Raw genomic sequence first — 19,263 nt, 5'->3', positions numbered from 1 at the left:
CTCTTGTCAATACTGGCTGCTGACTGTGGTGGGACATCTTGACTGGAATCACTAGGAGTGTTCCTTGCTGGAGGCATGAATTCTACTCAGTGTATATATAAGTCATCTAGGTAATAGTGATAACCTTATTGTGTAACTCATTCTCTATATCTACTGCTTTTTGTCTGCTTCTTCTATAATTTAATGAGAAGGTTCATTTAAAATTTCCCACCACAGGGTAGGAGGATGGTGAAATAGGTGATGTGTATTAAAAAGCACACTTATTATAATGAACACAGAGTAATGGATAGCTGTGTTGAATCATTATATTGTATATCTGGAACGAATATAACACTGCATGTTAACAATTATGGAATTACATTTTAAAATATAACAATTAAAACAAATTAAAAGTAAAATTAAATTAAATTTCCCACTGTAATTCTAGATTGACTACTTCTTTTATTCCCATTAGTTTCTGGTTCATATGTTTTTTTCAAGGCTATGTTATCAGATATATACAAATTTAGAATTGTGACATCTTACTGGTAGATTTACCCTACCCCTTTATACAGTTGTAAAAATCTCTGTTTATCTATCAATATGCTTTGCCTTGTAACCTGCTTTGTCTGATATTAGTATACCTATACTATCATTCTAACGATAAACATTTGCATGATACATCTTATTCCATACTTTTAACTCTAAACTTTGGCATAAATAATCTCAGGTTTGTTTGAAAATGTTTTAATTTCCCCTTTATTTTAGAAGAATACTTTCATGTGATTATAATTTTTTTATAAATTTATTTTTATTGGTGTTCAATTTGCCAACATATAGAATAACACCCAGTGCTCATCCCGTCAAGTGCCCACCTCAGTGCCCATCACCCAGTCACCCCCACCCCCGCCCACCTCCCCTTCCACCACCCCTAGTTCATTTCCCAGAGTTTGGAGTCTCTCATGTTCTGTCTCCCTTTCTGATATTTCCCACTCATTTTATCTCCTTTCACCTTTATTCCCTTTCACTATTTTTATATTCCCCAAATGAATGAGACCATATAATATTTGTCCTTCTCTGGTTGACTTATTTCACTCAGCATAATACCCTCCAGTTCCATCCACGTCGAAGCAATTTGTCGTTTCTTATGGCTGAGTAATATTCGATTGTATACATAAACCACATCTTCTTTATCCATTCAACATGTGATTATAATTCTACATTAGCAATTATTTTCTCTTAACACTATATAGATGGCTCCCTATAACCTAGCTTCCATTAGCTAATTTTCACCTAAATGATCAGGATACTCAGCACAGTTCTAATAAAAATTACAACAGGCTTCTTTTGTAGAAATCAGAAAGCTTATTTCAATATTGATGTGGTATTAAAAAGGAGCTAGGATAGCCAAAAGAGCTCTGAAAATGAACAAAGTTGGAGAACTTGAACTATCTGATTTCAAGACTTACTCCAAAGTTTCAGTATTCAAGACGGTTTTATATTGGTTGAAAGACTAGCATATATATCAAGGTAACAGAATAATGAATACAGATATATATCTACACATAATGGTCAATAGATTTCTGACAAAGATATCATGGCAATTCAATAAGAAAAGGAAATTCATTTCAATAAATGATGCTAAATCAACTAGGTACCCATAAAGAAGTAAGTATCAGCAGCATTATCAACAATAGCCAAATTATGGAAAAAGCCCAAATGCCCGTCAATTGATATATGGATAAAGAAGGGGTGGGATATGTATACAATGGAATATTACTCAGCCATAAAAAATAATGAAATATTGCCATTTGCAATGACATTAATGGAGCTAGAGAATATTATGCTAAGCAAAATAAGTCAGTCAGAGAAAGACAAATACCATATGATTTCATTCATACGTGGAATTTAAGAAACAAAGCAGATGAACTTAGTGGGGGAAAAGTGAGAGGCAGACTAGAAAATGAACTCTTAACTATAGAGAACAAACTGAGGTTTACTGGAAGGGAGGTGTGCAGGGGGATGTGTTAAATGAATGATAGGTATTAAGGAGGGCACTTGTGATGAGCACTGGGTATTATATGTAAGTGGTGAATCACTAAATTCTACACCTCAGACTAATATTACATTGTATGTTAACTAGCTGGGATTTAAATGAATACTTGAAAAAAGGAAGTAAACATTAACTCTTACTCTGCATACACAATGTACTCAAAACAGACCATAGAATTAAATGCAAAACTAAGACCATAAAACTTCTAAAGCATAAAAGAAAAATTTTCAACCTTGGGGCAAGGCAAAGTTTTCTTAGAATATAAATAACATGAGCCAAAAACACAAGAAATGATAAATTGTACTTCATTAAAATTTAAAAGTTTTGCTCTTTAAAATATCTCATTAAGAAAACCAAAAGGCAAGTCACAAACTGTGATAAAATATTTGGAACACATATATCAAAGAACTTCTACCAAGAATGTGTAATGAATTCTTACAAATTGTAATAAGACAAACATCCTATTAAGAAAATGGACAGAGATTTAAATAGGCACTTTGTGAACAAAGATATATTAATTGTCAGTAGACATTTAAACACATTCTCAACATCATTAAGTGCCTAGGATAGCCAAACCAAAACCATATAAAATACTACAAACCCATTCGGAAGACTAAAAATTTTTCATAAACCTAACCCAATCAAGTGTTGGTGCTATAGTAGAATGGAGAAGAATTCTATTTCACTGTTCTTGGGAACAGAAAATGGTACAACAACTTTAGAAAACAGTTTGAGCATTTCTTAAATCTTTATACATATACCGACCTTAGAAGGCAACTATTCTCCTGCTAGGTATGTACCTAAGAGAATTAAAAACATATGGGCACACAAAGTCTTTTACACAAAGGTTCATAGCAGCTTTATTTGTGACACATGAAAGCAAAAAATAGTCCAGGTGTCCATGGCCAGGTGCCTGGCTTAACAAGCAGTGGCATATTCATGCAGTGAAGGACTACTCATCAACTAAAACAAATTAACGATTTACACAAGTAAATGCATGAATGACTATCAAAATTCCAATGCTGAGTAAAAGAAGCCAGGCAAAAAAAGAGTATGAGTACATTGTTCCATCCGTATAAAAAATTTTCAAGTATCTAAACTAATTTGTAGTGACAGAAAACAAATCAGTTGTTGCCTGGGGATGGGGTAGAGGGATAATTGGATTACAAAGGACACAAAGAATTTGTAGGAATGACAGAAATGTTTCGAATCTTTATTGTGGTGGTTTTTTCACTGGTTAAAAATGTATGTTAAAACTGATCTAATTGTACATTTTAAATATGAGCAATAGAGTGTACCTCAATTATACCTCAATATTTTTTTTAAATCAGCCATCAATCTTATTGTTTCTTTGAGAGTAATATGTATTTTTTTTTTTTGTCTGACTATAAAGATTTTTTCTTTGGATTTTCAGCAGTTTGCTATGAAATGTACATGCAACATTTACCAAAATTCTCTGTATTAACACATCTTGAGACTTACAGTTTTCTTCAATTTCTGTGGCTTGATGTCCTTCGTAAGTTTTGAACAATTCTTAGCCCATGATTCTGCAAACATTCTTTTTCTTCTACCTTCTCCCCCTTTCCTACTAGGTCTTGACTTACGCATAAATAAGCGACCTTTCCTTCATGTTCTATATCCCTTTAGGCTCTTTTGTACATTTTCTATTATTTTTTTCTGCGTTTTTCACCTTTTTTACTAACTTTTCTTCCAGTTAAATACTCTCTCTTCTTTTGTATCAAATCTGCTATAAAACCTACTAATCTCTTAATTTCAATATTTAAATTTTTCACTGTAAACTTTCTACTTATTTTTACAAACTTGATTCTCTGATAAAATTTTCCATCTTAGAAATCTGAAGGGATTTTATATTCTGCAAGATGCCTGTCTTAGATCAGGCTGCTATAATAGAATACAGTAGACCAGGTGGTTTAACCAACAGAAATCTATTTCTCACACTTCTAGAGGCTGGGAAGTTGAAGATCAAAATTATGACAGATTCAATTCTTGGTGAAGGCTGTATTCCTGACTTGCAGATGACTGCCTTCTCCCTGTATCTTCATAAGGTGGACAAAGGAAGCTCTGCTGTCTCTTCTGCTCCTTATAAGGGCATTATTCCCACCGTGGGAGTGCCATCCTCATAACTCATCTAAACCTAAGTATCTCCCAAAGGTTCCACCTATGATTACCATCACATTGGGGGTTAGGGCTTCAACATATAATTCTTAGGGAGATACAAACATTCAGTCCAATGCCTTTTGCAGATAATTTTATTATTATCATAGGACTGTTTTATTACTGTGAGCTTAATTCATTCCAAGTGCAATGAATCACAGTATCTATAACTGAGCTTGCTTTCTGATTGCTGATTCCACAGTGCAGTTCTCTGGAAAATGTTGTACAGATATGTGTTTTTCTTCTGACAAAAATGATGAGCCATATTCCAGACAAAAATTATTTTCACTATTTTACATACCCTCAAATTCCTTCATTTTACTGGATCAGCAGGCTCATTTACATTTTTTTAATCCAGTGTTTTAGTGAAGTATCATGTGGGGTGAAATAGTAATCTAAGAATTAGGAGGTATGGATTTCCAGCCTCAACTCTGCCCCTTACTAGCTTTGTGACCTGAAGCAATGCTATGGGCCTCTGTGTTCACATTTCTCAAATGGGAACAATGACATTACTTATCTTTTCCCTTCCTGTCCTACAAGAGTATTTTTAGGATACAGGAGACAAAGGATGTAAAGGTGCTTTGTAAAATCTAATGGGCACAAAATAACTATTCAATAAATATTTTGAATGAATACCAAGTAACATGCTCCGATGTAATAAACAACATAACCTTAGAAAAATCCAGGGATCCAGGATCTGAGCAAAGATACATGACTCCAAAGCCAGTGATCTCAGCCTTTGTATGAGGCAATTCTATGAGACAGGATGTGGTACTTTTCCAGATAAATGCTACAGAGAATATGTGGCAACCGACCTGATGTGGATTTAAAATAAATTGAAAATAACCTAAGCAAACAGCTACAAACATATTCTTTTTATTAAATTTACTTTATTCAAGCATCCCCTGCTCTTTTAATTCACTTCCATTATTACTGACCTTTTCTCCTGCTCTCTTTTACACTCTAGCTTTGCCTATCAACCTGAAAACATGACTCTGGACTCTCTTACTTCCAATCTAAAGTCCCTTTTTGGGGTATAAATCACATCGCTTTCAACAGAATCAGGTTCTTTTTATGAAAACAGGAATTATATGAGAGAAGAAAAAGATAGGGAGCAAGAAAAGGAAAGGGGGTAGAAAGTGAATCTGGCAAAACTTTACTACTGGCAGATTTTCTCCAGTGAAGTCAGGCCAACTCCCTGCTGCCAATTCAGGTATCCCATTTGCATATCAAGTCAGGTGGGAGGAAGTAGATGAAGGTGGAAAGGAGAGGGAACGTTTGCAAATGTAAGAGAAATAGGTTTGCTCAGAAATGACTGATCACAAAGGTTAAAAACCAATGTATGAAGATGTATCTATTTCTGTGATTCAAAGATTTATCTGCAGCTAATAATATAAAAATTTTGAATCTGAGTATGCCACAGGGGGATTGTGCTCATTCCTGCTTCTCACAGCCCCCAACAAACCTGATTAACCTTCATCCTAACCATGTTCCCTATTTACCTTGATCCCTGAGGCACATGAGTTTGTGATATCTTTAGATTCAGGTGAAACCCACACATTTTATTTTCTTTTGAAGTTACTGCTTTTGTAATTTGAATAGGATCATATTTCCTGTCTTGGCTCTGTTCCCTCCAACATACAGGCAAATTAATGTTACAATAACTCTTTTATAATAATAAATCACTAACTATAGACGCCTTACTTTGTCATTGATCTAAGCTGAATATTAAAGTCAACCATTGTAATTTAGATGCTAGCTTTTGAGAGTGGATATAAAAAAGCTCTTCAAAATCCTGATTAGGCACCCCTGGCTTTCTTTGTGGTCCAAGTGGTTATCAGTCTGTTGTGCAGCTATACACCTGTATCTATGTTGCGGTTACTAATCTTGCTATGAAGTCATGATGGGTGCATTTCACGCTCCACAGGCTACATAATAGCTTTTATCTGTTCTAAACAAATATCTGATTGTGTCCAGTCCAGTGGGTTTTTTAAAGATGAAATCCTCTAGGCACAAAGTCTCTTTCTTAAAAAGTCTCAAAATATATATATATTCATATGATAAAGTTTACATGACCTAACTTTGTGTACATGAAGAGGCAGTCTCTTTTCCTTGCATTGACTTTGTGTTCAGCATTCCCAAGATAAGGTAGATGGTTATCTATTAGGATGAGAGACTCATGTTCTAGAGCAGCCCCAGGCAGGCTACTACTGTGCTGTGCTGAATAGCAGCTGCCTTTGTTGTCGGGAATAAAAGAGAAAATGACCTCGGTAGGATTGTGGAGTCAGAAGCAGAGATAGAAGGCTTCAGGTTTTTGTGGGATTCTTAGAAGAACTTCCAGTCCTTTTGGATATAATACACCGAGAGATGAGAGGGGAGGGGCACTTGGAGGTGCCATTCAGGAAAATCCATTTTGCCAAACACATAAAAACATTCCGCGTGTGCATTCTAAAGGAAATGGAAGCCATATGTTTCTGATTCATTTACATGTAATCCATCAAAATATTATTTTGTAGGAGATATTTAATGTCCAAGAAACCTGCCAAGCCTTCTTATAAACATTTTTTTTCCAAAGGACCAGCTGCATTAAGGCAGCTGTATAAGAAGTTATCCTTGAAAAATGGAACTGGTTTCAAAGTCTTAAGCACATTTTCAACTTCCCAAGGGCGGCTTGGCATGATAGAAACGGCTCAGGCTTTGGAGTTGAACAGAGTCAGATTTAAAGTCTGTTTTACTTCTTAATAACCATCACAAAAACATATTTCTATGTATTTATTTGTTTATTTAGACTGTAACTTGTGCCAGGAAGAAGACGCAATATTGAATTAGGGATACAATTTTCGACACGTAGAATAAACAATACCCTTCTTTCTCAATGTAGTTAACGAACCTATATTTTCTTATTATGAGAAATGGAGCTAGTAATGTTCATCCTAAAAGATCTTCAAGAAAATTGCTCAGCATGTAACCAATGCCCGGCATGCAAAATTCACTCAACAAAAGAAGCTATCTTTCATATTCAACCTCTCCATTTGAAGCCAGTTTCCCCTTCAATCTGTCTGCACACACATACCCTCACACAAGGTCCCTGATCCTTTAATACCCACCAAGACCACAATCATTGGGCTATCTCACATTTGTTTGGCTTATTATTTGCTAGATCAAAGGGGCTCCTTTCTCAGAAGTGCAAAACAGTATGCTACAGACTAGAATTAAATGACAGTTTGTGTTGAGGACAGTTTTTTTTTTTTTTTAACTGTAGAGTCAGGATAATTTTTTTTATTGAAGTTTGATTTGCCAACATATAGTATAACACCCAGTGCTCATCCCGTCCAGTGCCACCCTCAGTACCCATCACCCAGTCCTGCCATCCCCCCCACCCACCTCCCCTTCCACTACCCCTTGTTCGTTTCCCAGAGTTAGGGGTTTCTCATGTTCTGTCTCCCTCTCTGATAGTTCCCACTCATTTTCTCTCCTTTCCCCTTTATTCCCTTTCAATATTTCTTATATTCCCCATATGAATGAAACCATATGATGTTTGTCCTTCTCGGATTGACTTATTTCACTCAGCATAATACCCTCCAGTTCCATCCATGTTGGAGCAAATGGTATATATTCATTCTTTCTAATGGCTGGATAATATTCCATTGTGTATACAGACCATATCTTCCTTATCCATGCATCTTTTGATAGACACTGAGGCTCTTTCCACAGTTTGGCTATTGTGGACATTGCTGCTATAAATATTGGGGTGCAGGTGTCCTGGCATTTCATTGCATCTGTATCTTTGGGGTAAATACCCAGCAGTGCAATTGCAAAGCCAGGGGCATCACAACGCCAGATTTCAGGTTGTACTACAAAGCTGTGATCATCAAGACAGTGTGGTACTGGCACAGAAACAGACACATAGATCAATGGAGCAGAATAGAGAACTCATAAATGGGCCCTCAACTCTATGGTCAACTAATATTCGACAAAGCAGGAAAGACTATCCACTAGAAAAAGGACAGTCTCTTCAATAAATGGTGCTGGGAAAATTGGACAGCCTTGTGCAGAAGAATGAAACTAGACCATTCTCTTATACCAGACAGAAAGATAAACTCAAAATGGATGAAAGATCTAAATGTGAGACAAGATTCCATCAAAATCCTAGAAGAGAACACAGGCAACACCCTTTTTGAACTCGCCCACAGTAACATTTAGCAAGATACATCTATGAAGGCAAAGGAAACAAAAGCAAAAGTGAACTATTGGGACTTAATCAGGATAAAAAGCTCCTGCACAGCAAAAGAAACAGTCAACAAAACTAAAAGAGTCAGATAAATTGAATTGAATTTTGGATTTGCCATTCGTGACCTTTTTATCCTGACCAAATTTCTGAGCTTCAGTTTCTACATCTGTAAAATGGGATTAAAATGACCTAATGTGCACAGTTGCTAGTACAAATTAAATGGGATAATATATCAATAGTGCTTAGCCCAATAATGGCAGATATTACTTCCTTAAAAGTAATTTAAAAGGCTTCATTTCCAGGGTTTAATGCTCAAAGCCACAATATTGCAATCTTCTTGGTAGATCATTACCTGTTTAACCCTTGAACTGTAAGCAACCTGATAAATTCATTAGCTCCAACCAGGAAACACACATCGAGGCTTCTAAAGATGTCCGAGGTTAAATATCTATAACAAGGATGCAAATACATGATATGTGACTTTCTACTCCTCCTTATATTTCCACTGCAGACATGATTAATCAATCACAGACAATGTTTCCGGTAAGCACACGCAGCCTCAAAATTCTTTTCACAGTATTTCACACAGCCACTACAAATCATGTGGAGCTGGCAAGTAAGGTACCCCATCTGTATCCCTGATGTCATTCATCAAACAGTTTGCATGATCCACTCTCTTGAAACTTCAAGTCTATTCACAAACATTTACTTAGGTCTTATTGTGTGCCTGGTTATGGAGTTAAACAGGTAAGTAAGCTATGACCCTGTCCATCAAGTGTACTACAAGGCAAAATAAATAATTGCTAAATAGAGATAATGAATTGCTACAGAGAAGAGGAGCATTGAAGAAATCAAAGAAAAGATTTACTTCTTCTTATTTGTTCACTTTATCTTGAGTTCCTAGAACAGAGCCAGCAAGTTGTACAGATCAGAGTCTGTTAAGCAGATGAATGAGAATGAATTTGCTGAGAGCCTACTGTGCTCATTTGATATTTGTTTATTTTGAAAACAATGCATGCTAACTGGGAAAGTTGGAGGATATCAAAAGGAAAGAGCATTTGAGCTGGATTTTGAAGGATAAGATGCTTTTGCCAGAGAGAAGGAAGACATTCCAAGCAGAAGAAATGACCTAAACAAATACAAACAAGTATGAAAATTCACAGCCTACGGATGCTTTATATTTTTACAGATTTGGAATAAATGCCTAGTCCAGGCCACCTCCTAAACTTGAACAGACATAAAAATAACAATGCCTGTGGCCATGTGGAGTAGAGAGCTAGGTCAAAGGAAGGTGGTGAAAGACGCTTGAGACAGACTGCTATTTGTTGTTTTTTTGGACTTTACTAATGCTATTTTTCCCAGCAGCCACTGCTGCCTGCTTGATCATTAGCACTCTAACATCTTGTTTGTTTCCACCAGACGGAAGTAATATACAATTATGCAAATTATCTTAACTCCAAGTATGGAATCACAGGCCAGTCAATAATGTTGATGCATTATGAAAGGGCAACTCCTCCTGGAAGAAATAACACGAGGAGCCGATCATAAGCAAACATTTTGAAGCCTGCAGAGGACTGGTCCCTGCAGCGTAATCTATTATCATATTTCCACATAATTAGTTTGTTTTCCACTTGAAATCAGAAAACGATTCGACATTGCCCTTCCCTGCCTCAGGATGGAAGAGCATCCACCAGAATTCTCCGGCAAAGGTTCGCACGGTGCATAATTAGTAAGAATTAATCTGTGGAAATTAAAGTTTGGAATATTGTAGAACTCATGAATAGTGCATAGGACAGTGGGTGGAGGAAGAGATGAGCAGCACCTCCGTGGTAGGCAATCACAGATGACTGCCGGCAATCTGTTTTTTAATCAGTGCTGTGCAAGCCAGAGGGTTGAATACGGCTACAGGCTGTGGAGAAATGCTGTCAAATTTGTACAGGCAGGATAGAGAAACGTTTCCAAAGATGCCTATCTCTGTGTTCATTTTCAGTAGATTTTACTTGGAAGAGATGCCCTGGAATCAGAGGGTTGTTTTTTTTTTTTCCTCCAATTAATGTCGATGGCATTAACTAATTTATTTCTTATGGCTGGCCTATGTTCTCAACTTTATTATACCCATTGTACTGATGGGAAAACTGGGACTTAAAGAGATACGGTGATTGGCTGAAGCCACCAGGTTTTAGGGCAAGTGCAGAGCTCAAAAGGCAAGTCTCTCTGATGAGAACCTAAGTTTATGCGTGAGCAACACAAAGGGAGGAATCAAACCGATGTAGTTCCAAATTTTAATCCATCCAGGTATCAGTTTCCTCTGTTGAAGTGTGTATGAAGAAGGTATAGAGTTCACATAGCTGTCTGAGGCTACATGAAATGTGCGTTTAAGTCCTTCTCACAGTATCTGGCACATAGAAGGACACAACAAATTATATTTATATCAAAATGTTACAAATGATTTCTTGAAGAGTACTCTGACACTAATAGTATAGGCATCTCATCATGCCTGGGGAATAATCCCCTCAGATGACTTCAGGATCAACCTATAACTCCCTTTCTCCTACAGCCCTATGATGGCAATTTTCCCAAGCATCTGCTTACCTGAAAATAAATTTAAATGGAAAATTTGCAAGTGATCAGGGTTAATGCCTCTAATTATTAAGTGACTGGAAAAATGGGACAGCAGGAACACACAGCAGGGGAGCATTTTTTTAGAAGTAGAAAGCAAAGATATTTTTTGTAGATTATAGAGTGGTTTTATTTTCCATGGCGGGAGCATATTTTAGCAATAGTTGCTTATGATTACTAGAACAATATGGTCACCAGAGTTGAAAATACAATAAGGGTAAAAGAAAGAGAGCATGTTTTCAAAGGAACAAATAGTTTTTCTTTTTTCCCCCCCCCATATACAAATGTAAAACTTATTATAGAAAAAAACTACATCAAAGCAGAAAGAAAAAAAGAAAGAAAGAGAAAAAAAAAAAAAAAACCTCACCATAACCTTAAAGATCTTCCCTGTTAACGTTTTTGACATTTTGGGTGTTTTCTTCCAATTTTTTTTCCGGGCATATTTTTCCATAATTGTTGTCATATTCTATTTGCAATTTAAATCTTCATTTTCACTTAAAGCGGTAAAATAAGCATTTTTACAAAGGTTCTAAAAGCATGAGAACTTTTTAAAAATGCAACCTTAAGACATAATCAATATACAGAATATTAATTGCTTTCAAAACAAGGAATTACTTTCAGATTCAAAGATCACCTTTTGTTTCTTTATCCAAGAGAGTGGTTTCCAATCCAAATGCACATTTGCCTCTCAGGCATCTGTTGGGTTTGGAAGAGGTTTCCAGATTGAGTTGAGAAATGGTCATTACAGTTAAGCTGCAACTTCAATCTTGAAAATGAATGAATGGATCCAGTCCAGTCCTTTGGCTGGAACCCAGTCTTTAAAATCCAGCAGAACAATGACTATGTGGCTTCGCAGCCAGCTGGTATCAGACTTGGGCAGGGAGAGTGTCAAAATATTAGTGACTTTTTTACATTTGTCAAAGCTGAGGCCAATACAAGAAATGCAGACAGCTTGCAAATGTGGGTTGCGCACCAAAGGGTTTTTGTATGTGTGTTTTTTTTTTCAATCCTGCCCACCGGATGTCAACATTTCCTTCCTTTCTGACTACATCTCCGGCAAAGACAGAGTAAAATATCTTTTACTTTGAATATGACGACCACAATAGATTTATCATCAACGCATCAACTACTAATTTATTACACTGGGGCAATGTACTCCACTGGAATAAAGGGGCCATCAGCATTTCCATGGCAATCCTTCCTTTTCTTTCCTCGGTTTATAACTCATCTGCTTACTCCGTTGTTCCTGAACCTGGCAGGCAGGGTCTCAGTGGGAGAATAAATATATTTATACAAAATGTTTAAGAGAGGCTGCCCACATTGAGTTAGAAAAATAAGCATATGCTAGTGCTGTCTGGCACTCTCTTTGCAATTCCTGTATCTCTCCAAAAGGAGAAAAAAAAAAAAAAACTACAACCGAACATTTTTATTTTATTTAAAAAAAAAAAAAAACATAGCTGGCAGCCAACTTGCAATATGGGCTTGATGGCTTGGATCTCTCTCTCTCTCTCTCGATCTCTCTCTCTTTCTCCCCCTCTCTATCATTTTCTTTGCCTTTTTCAAGAAAAACTATATAGGAGAACAATCTCATTGCTTCCAGAATAAAATAAAATCAATTATTCACAGGCATCGGCAACAGAGGTGTCCCTTTCTCTATTCTTCTTCCATGTTCCTGTGATCCAAGTGGGCTGTTTTAACTCCACATGACCAGTTCATGTTCTATATACCTGGTAAGAAACAGAGGCAAGACTGACACCTCTGAATCTGTACCATTTCCCTCCATCACCTGTGAACTGTGGAGATTAGGCACACAATCTAGGGATTTTATTCTTGTGTATTGAGTATCCCTGTGTCTGGCACCTAATATTCATTTTTATAGCTGCCTGACATCTTTCCTCCCTTTACTGCATCAGGTGATATTTATCCTTATGGAAGTGGAAGAAGAGAAAGACAACAACAAAGACGTAGCAACAGAGCCCATGGAACCACTAATAGTGATAATAGGAAATAACAAATAACATTTCTACAATATTTACAGCTCTGAAGCACTTGTATGATCATTAGGTCATTCAAGCTTCCCAGCATCTTAGTGAACTAGTTGTTATTCTAATTACCCCATTTTGCTGATGAGAAAACTGAAGCTCTGAAACACTAAGCAATTTGCCAAAAGATACTGTATTTTGAATGACTAACCAGACACTAGAAAAACAATGATAATGGTGACATTTGACAATGTTAGACTTTACCTAAGCCTTGTGCTCCTGCGCAAACAGTACAGACAGAAATACAACGGCCAAGAAATCCCCTTGGTCCCCTTTTATTCCTCCAAATCTCTTTTTTTAAAAAAAGATTTTATTTATTTGAGAAAGAGTGCGAGAGAGTGTGCATGAGTGGGGTGAGGGGCAGAGGGAGAAGCAGACTCACACTGAACAGGGAGCCTGATGTGGGGGCTTGATCCTAGGACCCTGGGATCATGACCTGAGCCCCAGGCAGATGCTTAACTGACTAAGCCAGCCAGGTGCCCCTATGTCCCCTAAAATCTCTTAATGCAAAGAATCACCCTTCCCCACAACACCCACCTCTGACTCAGAGATGACCCTTCTGTTTACCTTTGACAAGACCAGATTCAGACCCTCCAAATTCCTGTTCTTTGTCTGATAGATGATTAGCTTAACTATTTCTTTCCACTGACCAGTCTGGACAAAATGATTGTAACTTGACATGAGCAAACTTTACACAGGGTTCCCTCCTTCCCCCAGTTCTCTGAACTTCAGCTCACCACTGTGCATGGAACTTGCAACAGCCCCTCCTAATGGCCCTGCTGAGATGTACACTCAGTCCTATAAAAAAACTTTTCTGAGAAGCTTGCAGATCTTATGGTCAAAACATTCACTCTGTTGCAACAGTCTCAATTTCCTTGTTGCAATATTCTTTTGGAATAAAGCCTCTTCTTTAGTTAGGTCCAGATTTGTTTTTTATTTGACATGTTAGTGATAATATTAATGATTGTTAACATATGTGTAGTACTTAGAATTAAACATTCACAAGAATCATAATCTGTATTTGTAAAAACAATATGGCTATATATATATATTTTTTTAAATGCTTCTCTCTTAATTATCTCTTCAAGATGATTCCTCTTCATCAATAAGACGATTATCGCCCCATTCAAAAAAATAAAGCCCATGAAGACTAGAAATAAAGCAATTTATCCAATTTCACAGAACCTAGTAAGTGGACGTAAAGTGGGCAATTCTGGACAAAAACACAAGCCTTCTGTTTCTGAGTCCACTCTTCCTTGGCTTACATGAAAACAAGCAGGCTGGGCTTATGCTAATTTGAAAAAGACCAATCCTTTATGCACTGATGATAAAGGTGATGCACCTTAAGCTGTAGGGCTCATCACTCACCCAACTCATTTCCAAAACCTAATCCTGATTCAACATTTCTTTTTCTTTTCCTTGGAGAGTGTCCTCTCAACTGTATAATTGTCAAGTCTCATAAAACCTTGGAGACTAATGCCAATATGTTGTATTTTGAGGAATATACTCTCATATGATGCTACTCTCACAAAATCACTCCTTGCAGTCAGTATAATGCCAGAATTCCCACAAAGACCGTTTTCTATTAAGACACTCTTTCCCAAAGTATGTCCTATGTGGTGTGAATTTTATGAGACATTAACAGGTAACTCACAAAAAGAGAACTGGCAGTCAAACAAAAGAGAATAATTATGTTAGAAAAAGTAACATTTTTGCTTTTTGTCTTTTTTTTTTTAATCTGCAGGACTCCTCAGAGCATTTAATAGGCTAACCAATAGTGATTCCCTATAATTCTTTTTTCTTTTATTATTTTTAAGTATGATTGATATATAATGTTACATTAGTTTTAGGAGTACAACACAGTAATTTAACAAGTTTATATATTATGTTATGCTTACCCCAAATATGGCTTCCAGAATTCTCTTTTAATGGAACATCTCCTTACATTAATATTCCTAAGGACAGCTTTATTTTTTTTTAATTTTTTTTTATTTATTTATGATAGTCACACAGAGAGAGAGAGAGGCAGAGACACAGGCAGAGGGAGAAGCAGGCTCCATGCACCGGGAGCCCGAAGTGGGATTCGATTCCAGGCCTCCAGGTTTGCACCCTGGGCCAAAGACAGGCGCTAAACAGTTTTAGGAAAGACTGGATTAGGGGCACCTGGGTGGCGTAGTGGTTGAGCATCAGCCTTAGGCTCAGGTCATGATCCTGTAGCATGCTCCCTGCAGGGTGCCTGCTTCTCCCTCTGCCTATGTCTCTGCCTCCCTCTCTGTGTCTCTCATGAATAAATAAATAAAATCTTTAAAAAAAAATAGAAATCCGGATTAAGGAATCGATCTTCAGGGAACCTATTTTAAAGGAAATATGCAATGTAGGAACAATAAAATAAGCAAGTAAAAGTCTTTCATACTTTAAGATAAATAGTCTGGTAAATTTTTAGGCAATGCAACAGAACACTAAAAAAAAGGTCAATTTGGATAGATAGTCAGTGAGGATCATGAACCCTTGGTAAGTAGCCTACATGGAAACTCGAGGTGCATAGAAGCATTTTGTCTGTAACAAGAAAGAAGCCCAAGAAGACACAGGGTATTGGAAAGACAGGGACCCTCCTCAAAGAGGTGGAAGCTAACAGACACTGACCTCACCTACTGCAATACAACAACTAGTATGTGTACAACATTTTCTAGTTAAAACGCTTATTTTTTGAATTCTCATTTTCTTCCTTTTCATCAAGCAGCTATGGTTTAAGAAAAGAGCAATTGATAGAAGTCTAAAAGATATGATTCTGAATATTAGCGCTTCTTCATCCAGCTGTGTAAAACTGGGCAGACACATTACCTCCTTGAGACTGAGTTTTTCCACTTGAACGAGGAGACAATAATAACCACCTCAAAAGATAGTGGCAATTTATTGAGATGCTGCCTGTGAGAGTACAATTTGAAACTAACCTATAGTTAGTGCCTATAGGGCACCCTATAGGGCACTAAAAATACATGTGTCGGATTGGAACTATAACCTGGGGAGGCAGATATTTTATAACTTCCATATTATTGACGAGGAAACAGAGGCTCAGAGAAATTAAATTCCTTTTTCAATATTATCCAGCTGGAGGGCAAATGAGCAAAGGCTCAAAATCTGGACTACTGATTTTGAATCTTGGCTTCTTTCAACATGCCATGTGTTTCTTTTTATAAGTTCGCCTTGGGTCACTCTTTAAAAAGCATCATGAAGTAGCTACAAGGTGCCTGAGGATATAGTTTGTATCTTCTCAGAGAAAGGATCAAAACCAGCTATCCAGTGGTTTAGAGACCTTCAAGGCAAAGCCCAAACTCTTAGCATCTTATGAAAGATGCTAAGAAAAAGAAACATATCCCACAGTTTGGCTTCTGTGTACCTGTCCAGATGTTCTTCTTGAGACTTTGTCACCTCATACTTTGAGCTCAAATTATACTAAACTTGCATTTCCCAGAATACACCTACTGCTTTATAGTCCCCCAGCTTTGTTCATGCTGCATAAACCTCCTTCTTTCCTCTCCATCACTTTTCACCATGACAATTATTACTTGTCATTATTCAATAATGACGATGTCTCCTGTAAGCTTTCTCAACCCTCTTAGGTCAGGCTGAAGGCATTTCCTCCCTGCTTACAGACCAGCCTGCCCAAACTTCTACCCTAGCACTGATCACACTAAAGCCTAGGTTTTGGTTTAGATGTTTCCTCATCTACATAACTGTTTCTTTGGAAATTTTGTTGTAAGAAATAGAAGTCTACTCAGATTCTCTTAAGGCCTCACTGAAACTCAAAAACAAATCTGAATAATCAGGAAGTCAGGAGAGAGGAATTTCCAGGGACCAGAGCAGCAGGAATTCATGGACATTGGTTCTACCATTTATACAACTCAGAGGCCAACTCCTTCAGTGTTTGTTCCTCTAATTCAAACATTTAAGAAAGAGAAACTTCCTCCATTGGGCCAGGTGTCTACCCATAGACTTATAGCTATGTCCACTAGAGAAGATAAGTCATTATTATACCTGGCCTAGGCATTCATTAGGGATGTGAAATATTTTTGAGTGTGCAGGTAGGACAGGGACCTTGATCATGTAAACTAGAAACAGAGAGCTCTTCAATAATAGGGACGGTAACTTAACCACTTTTATATTCCCACAGGCTAACATAGTGAGAGAATATTGTGGACACCCTATAAATATAAATAATGAGAGAGATGATTTTTACCATTTAGAAAGCCTGCAGTCCTCTTTGAGTCCAGCCCTTCCCCCCAGCCCCCGCCCCAAATAGATGAGACCTTGGGTTACAAGAGATTAATTTCATTTGGCCATCAGGCAGGATTGCTCACTCAGCAATTTTTAAATGCAAATCCAATTGTGGATTGCTCACAAGGTAATTTTGCCTTATTTTCTTCTTTTTTTTAAAGAAATTGACTAGGATGCCATTACAAAAGATAATGACCACAACCAGTTATATTAAAATGTCAGATATAAAGTAGAAGTAATTATCTGTCCGTCAAGAAAATCTTGATGTATGCAGCCAAAAGCCCATTATATAGTCCATTCATCAACATTTATTCAATACCCACTGTGTACACAATATTGTACTAAATGCATAGGAAGCTTTCAAAGAAAGGTGAAGATCAGTTTCTGCTCCGAGAAAGAATATAGCAAGTTGGCTAGAATAGAATGTGACTACAGAACAGATTATAGCTAATGAATTCACACCATACTATACAGTATGCCTCACTAAGTATTTAAAAGAATAGGAAGATTTAGCCTGAAAAAGAAAGGATTAAGAAGAAAAATAGTATTATTTTAAGAAATATTAATTGAGAACAATGAACTACACATTGTGCTAGGCACTTGGGATACTCTTATGGACTTTGCATTCTATTGAAGAAAATTGGATAATAAGCGAATAAACATGATAATTTCATTTAGATAAGAGTTATGTGAGAAATAGAACAAGATTATTCAATAAAAGTGATACATTGCTTGTAAGTAGTTTCTTTAGCTATGGTAGGCAGGAATGGCTTCTCTGAGCTGAATCTCACATGATAAGGAGGAACTAGACATAAAAAAGCATCCAGGCTCAAGAATAACAAGGATAAAATTCCTGGGAAATGAATGCATTCAGCATTCAAGAACCAGAAGAAAGACTCATGAAGCCGTCTTGAATGACAGAGGAGAAAAGTGATACAGATGGATTTTGGCAATAGCCAAAACACATCGAGTTTGCAGGGCTCAATAAGAAGCCCGCATTGCCTTTTTAAATATAATGAAACATCATCGAGGGCTTTAAGCAGGAAAGTGGCTTGACATAATTTTAGGAAGATTACTAGAAGTGTCTTGGAGAGAAAAGATTATAGTTGCCAGGTCTCAAAAATCGAGTCAGAGAAAAAAGTCTGGAGCTCTTACAGTGGCCCAGGTGAGAGATGAGGTTGTCTTGACCTAGTGTGGCATTAGAAAGGATAGAAGTAGACAGAATCAGGATATATTTTGGGCTTAGCAATGAGGGGTTGGGAATAAAGGAACCACGGAAACATTTTAGAATGTGAACTTAAGCAACCGAATAGGTGGTACCGTTAACTGTGATGGAGATGACTTTGGTGAAAACACCAAAAGTTTACGATGGGGCAGGTGAAATTTGAGAAGCCAAGTGGAAATAACAAGTAGAAAGTGAAATAAATATGTCTGCAGCTCAGAGAAAGGTCAAGATCAAGTTATTGACATATGTATGATATGTAAAGCCATGAGAATGATAATTTTCTTCAAGTGCTTGTGGAAAGATAAAGTGATTTATTTGTAGTTGTTTATGGCAATGATACCCAGACATTGACTACTTGATAAAACATTTTGAAATTATAAATGTCCTGGTATCATCCTGAGTATTTCTGACTCTGTAGGTCCAGGATTTCTATTCATGGTGCAATAAACTATGTGTATTTTTTAAAATTAATCTCCCCTAGATTGGAAATCACTGCTTTAAAGGCAGAGTCAAGATAAGTTAATATCCTCTGGTGCTTCAGTGAAGATCGGAGGATTTTAGAATCTTTATTAATAGTAGAGTGCTTGAACTAAAATATGGTTTGGTTTCTCCAGCTTAAAACACCATTTCGGCTATTAGGTTGCAATTTTTCATGGCCACCCCA

Source organism: Vulpes vulpes, chromosome 12 (genome assembly GCF_048418805.1).
Source record: "Vulpes vulpes isolate BD-2025 chromosome 12, VulVul3, whole genome shotgun sequence".
In the NCBI taxonomy this organism is placed as follows: Eukaryota; Metazoa; Chordata; class Mammalia; order Carnivora; family Canidae; genus Vulpes; species Vulpes vulpes.
This window is presented reverse-complemented; position numbering follows the sequence as displayed.